Genomic DNA, 5,749 nt, shown 5'->3' on the forward strand with positions numbered 1-5,749 from the left:
GTGCTGTGCTGTTTCGTGCCATGCAATGCCATGTTGTGCCATGCTGCGCTGTGCCGTGCCACGCTGTGCTGTGCCATGCCATGCCGTGCCGTGCTGGGCTGGGCTGTGCTACACTGCATGCTCAGCCTGAGCTTCAGGCTGCGTTGTGCTGCACAACCCCCTTGGCTGCAGGATAAGCCCGCTCAGCTCACGGCAACAGAGGAGCCTGCAGGCAGCTCCCGCTCGCTATCAGCGATTGTGCGATCTAGACTTCATCCTTTAGACTTCCTCCTCTTGGCCCTTCTTTTCCCCCCAGTTTGCTGCCTTTGTTCCTTCAGAAGTAGTATTCTGCCTGGGAGCACAACATATAACCTGGTGATGTGCTTCTTACTGCACTTCCTCTTGTGGTAAACAAGTTTACAAAATGGGAACGAGAACCAAAGAAATAAAGGACTTGGAAACAAGGTTTAGTGATTGCAGTGGGCAAGCCACAAAAATCCCAGCGTTACGGTACTCAGGAGCTTTGTGCAATAACAATGATAGAAAGCATCTTTCCAAGCCCAAGAAATACCCTGCAGCCTGTGATTCTTCACTCTCTTAAGTGATGGTGATTTGAGTGCCCCCTGGCCAAGGAGAAAATTAAGCACAGATGTGACACTGCTGCACAAGCGTACAGCCAATTAAACTTGTATGTCACAAACAGGCACTTCTTCTTGCCCTTCCTTCAAGGAAGCAACTGTCTCCTCTCCTACCAGTACTTCCAAAGAAAAGTCATGCAGGCACTTGATAAATTACTGGCAAAATGAACCTCTCCGACATGGAGATTAACTCCAGATGAAAATAGCACTGTATATGCAAATAAGCTTCAGATATGCTTATGTAGTGGGTTTACGTGGCAAGGTTTTGGTAGTGGGGAGGGCCATAGGGGTAGCTTCTGCGAGAAGAATCCAGAAGCTGCCCCATGTTAGATAAGGCACTGCCGTTGGCAAGAGCTGAACCAATATGCGATGTTGCTTGCACCTCTGTGAGACCATATGTAAGAAAGGGAAAAAAACCTGCTTGGGAACAGCAGCTGAGAGAAAGAGAGGAGTGAGAAAACAGCCTTGCAGACACCAAGCTCACTGCAGAAGGAGGGCAGGAGGTGCTTCAGGCTCTGGAGCCAAAGTTCCCCTGCGGCCTGTGATGCGGCCCCTGGTGGAGCAGGCTGTCCCCCTGCAGCCCATGGTGTACCACGGTGGAGCAGGGTTCCATGCTGCAGCCCATGCAGGAGACCACGGTGGAGAAGGTGGATCTGCACTAGGGAAGGCTGTGGCCTGTGGAGGACCCCCGCAGGAGCAGGCCCCAGGCCAGAGCTGCAGCCCGCGGAGAGGAGCCCAAGCAGGAGCAGGTGACCTGGCAGGAGCTGCCACTTGTGGGAGATCCAGGTAGGAGCAGTGTGCTTCTGATGGATGGACCCCGTGGTACAGACCCATATCTGGAGCAGTTCTTGAATTGCTGCTGCCTGTGGGAAACCCACTCAGGATGAGTTCAGGAAGGACTGCATCCCATGGGAGGGACCCTACGTTGGAGGTGGGGAAGAGTGATCAAGAAGGAGTGGTGGAGGAGAAGCGCTATAGACACAGACACACCCCCCATTCCCCCATTCCCCTGTGCTGCTCAGGGGGGGAGGAGGTAGAAGAGGGTGGATGGGAAAAGATTTTTTTTTTTCCTTTCTCATTCCTCTAGCTTGTTAGTAATAGGCAATAAATCTTAGGATCTCCCTACTCTGAGTCTGTTTTGCCTGTCACGATAATTGTTGAGTGATATCCCCGTCCTTATCTCAACCCTTGAGCCCTTTGCATTGTATTTTCTCCCCCTTCCCCTTTGTGGAGGGGGAGTGAGAGAGCAGTTGTGGAGGAGCTCGGCTGCCCACCTGAGTAAAACCACCACATCTTATCCCCATAGCCACTTGGGTTCTCTCCTGGGTGAACTGGGAATTTTTGGAGGAATTGTTCTCTAAGTGTACCTGATCAGCATCCTCCATCTATTTGCCTTCAGCATCTTTGTGTATGGGGCAGGAAAACATGCCTTCTGCTTCAGGTGCGAGAGACCTTGCAGGAAGAAACAGGTGACCACTAGCCATCTTAGGCTTGTGTATGGAGTCTGTAAGGGAATGATTCACTTTTCTAGAAGCATGATATATTGCAATCCTCCTTTTCTAGTGTTTTGTGGTTTGTTTGTTTGTTTGTCTGTTTGTTTGTTTCCAGCTCAGTAGAAGTTTCCTGATATTCAGAGCACTGTCTGAACTCTGTTGGCAGACCCCCGCTAACACTGCTGGCAGAAGGTAAAAGCAAATGAAAACATTTAGGAGCTGCATCATTTTTGCAAAAGTCACATCACATTCTGGCATTGCTTGCTGAAGAGCACTGTTGATTTATGGCAAAACTATAGCCAGAAAGAAGTATAAACTGCCATTTGGTGGGTAGATGCAACTGAAAATTTTAGTGGTGAACACTCATCTAACTCTTGGGTTTGGTTTACAGACTTTAACACAGAATCCAGAATCTAAAGCTGGGTGGTACAGTTCCCCAGTAGGCGGAGGAAATAGGATACTCAGAAATCTGAATAACAAATGCAGAGGTTAAGGAGTGGGAGAAACTCCTACCTACCAGTAAATGAGAGGCAATGACCATTCTGGGTGGCACTGATAATCTCCTCTTTTGCATACCTACCTTTAGGTTGCAGATGGATGCTTCCGTGCACCTGGAAGTAAAAAGAAGTGAAGAGCAATCATGTGGAGAGGTGCCAGCTTCTTCAAAGCATCTGACTGGTTAAAGCCTTATCCTGGAGTGGTAGAGCATGGCTTTGAGTCATGTTAGCAGGGTGGCTGCATAAGAAGAATAAAGGGGACAACAAGAGGGAAAATGTGAAAGAACTTGACTATGCAGCCTAGAGGTTAGGGCATTTGTTTAGGAGTTGGAAATGATTGATTCTGGTTCCCAGTCAAGGCTCTAGGTTCCATTTGGAAAAGTTACTGCCTAAAAATCAAAGTAGTTCAGGGAAGAAGGTACAAAACCTTCCTAGTGATTCTGTGCCGTCTTGTCTTCCTGCTTCGTTCTGACCCCATGGATGTTTTATTCTTTTTGCAGCAATGCCTGTATTTGACACGGGGCAGGGAAGGTGCCCACTCACAATAGATTTTTATCTGGTATATATGTATATATATATACACTTGTGTATATATATATGTTATATATGTATATTTGTAATAGATTTGTATGTGGTATATATATATATATTGGTATCTGCATGAAATCAGGCCTTTTGTGAAACGACTGTAATGGTAATCACAGACTTGTGAGATACATGCATTAGTCTCTAGATCAACATAGAAAATTACTTCCTCCTTCTTCTGCCTACGTTTTAAAAGTCTGACAGTAGATACACAGAGTCCATTCTTTTGAAGAATGTTTGCTGTTATGGAGACTTTGGGGGAGGCCAGGTACACAGCTGGGCAGAGATACACACTTGAATCTGAGGTAGGTGTATGTGGTGATTTTACCCTGATATGCAGCTGAACTCCACCACCTGAAGTTTTCTGGACTTGGCCATGTCTTTTTGGTTTACTCCTCCAGAAAGAACAGAGACGGTCTCACCTCAGGAGAAGCATTAGCAGTGTTTGTGATGTACCAAGGGTCAGAAAAGTGAAAAGCTGGAGGCAAATGATATGTGGTGCTTTTACCCTGATATGCAGCTGAATTCCTCCACAACCACTCCCTCACTCCCCTTCCTCAAGGAAAAAGGAGAGAATATATGATGGAAAGGGCTCAAGGGTTGAGATAAGAACAGGGAGGTCACTCACCAATTATTGTCACAGGCAAAACAGACTCAGCATAGGGAGATTCACATAATTTATTACCTATTACTAGCAGGCTAAAGCAGTGAGAAATGAAAAGCAAACTGAAAACACCTTCCTGCCATCCACCCTCCTCTACCTCCTCCCCCCAGCTTTCACAGGGGAACAGGGCATGGGGGCTGCGGTCAGTCCCTGATGCTTCGCCTCCGCCGCTCCCTCACGGTCCCTCTCTGCCCCTGCTCCCCGTGGGGTCCCTCCCACGGGATGCCGTCCTTCCCGAACTGAGACTGCGGGGGCTGCCCACAGGCAGCAGCTCCTCAAGAACTGCTCCCACATGGCTCCGTACCACGGGGTCCATCCCCCAGGAGCAAACTGCTCCAGCACGGGTCCCCCACGGGCGGCAGCTCCCCCCAGGCCCCCTGCTCCTGCGGGGGCTCCTCTCCACGGGCTGCAGCTCCGGCCCGGGGCCTGCTCCTGCGGGGGCTCTCCATGGGCCGCAGCCTCCTCCAGGCCACATCCACCTGCTCCACCGGGGGCTCCTCCACGGGCTGCAGCGTGGAGATCTGCTCCGTGTGGGACCCATGGGCTGCAGGGAGACAGCCTGCTCCACCAGGGGCTTCTCCACAGGCCGCAGGGGAACTTCAGCTCTGGTGCCTGGAGCACCTCCTGCCCTCCTTCTGCAGCGAGCTTGGTGTCTGTGGGGTTGGTTCTCATTCCTCTCTCCCACCTGCTGTGGCGCAGCAGGTTTTTTGTTGTTGTTGTTTTCCCCCTTTCTTGAATCTGCCCTCACAGAGGCACAAACAATGTTGCTCACTGGCTCAGCTCTGGCCAGCAGCAGGTCCCTTCTGGGGCCTCTGCTCTGACATGGGACAGCTTCTGGGCTCTGCTCACAGAGGACGCCCCTGTAGCCCCTCTCACCACACTCCCCACTCCTCCCCAACCTTCACCCTCCCCCGAAAACCTTGTTACTTAAACTGAAGGCAATATATGTGTCACAAATAGTCAGAATTACAGGGATATACATTATCTAAGGTTTATCTTTGTAAGAGTAAGAGAAACTGTGATAAAGTATGGTTTCATTTCTGAAAATTTATTGCTTACATGATTGCTTAGGCAGAATTTGTGGTGTTAATCTATATGAGGATTCATGGTCCGTATGTGAGATTAAGTCAAATAGAGCTGCATGTGTAGATCATTATGGTTCACACACACACACACAAAACCCTATTGCTTCCCATAACAATCAAGATAATGTGATGATGATAAATAGCCAGATGCAAAACAAAACTATTTTTTTCTGTTGAAATACCCATTTCACATAGAATCATACAATATCCCAAGTTGGAAAGGACCCATAAGGATCATCTAGTCCAACTCCTAGCACCACACAGGTCTACCCAAAAACTCAGACCATGTGACTAAGTGCACAGTCCAAACGCTTCTTCAACTCTGACAGGCTTGGTGCTGTGACTATGTCCCTGGGAAGCCTGTTCCAGTGCGTGACCACCCTCTCAGTGAAGAACCTCTTCCTGATGTCCAGCCTGAACCTCCCCTGTTGCAGCTTGACACCGTTACCGCGGGTCCTATCACTGGTGACTAAAGAGAATAGATCGGCGCCTGCCGCTCCACTCCCCCTCGTGAGGATGCAGTAGGCCATGAAGAGGTCTCCCCTCAGCCTCCTCTTTTCCAGGCTGAACAGGTCAAGTGACCTCAGCCGCTCCTCATATGTCTTCCCCTCTAGGCCCTTCACCATGTTCGTCGCCCTCCTCTGGACACTCTCCAACAGTTTAATGTCCTTTTTGTACTGTGGTGCCCAGAACTGCACACAGTACTCGAGGCGAGGCTGCACCAGCGCAGAGTAGAGCGGGACAATCACTTCCCTCGACCGACTAGCAGTGCCGTGCTTGATGCACCCCAGGATATGGTTGGCCCTCC

The sequence above is a fragment of the Anser brachyrhynchus genome (assembly GCF_964034855.1).
Source record: "Anser brachyrhynchus genome assembly, chromosome: 2".
Lineage (NCBI taxonomy): Eukaryota > Metazoa > Chordata > Aves > Anseriformes > Anatidae > Anser > Anser brachyrhynchus.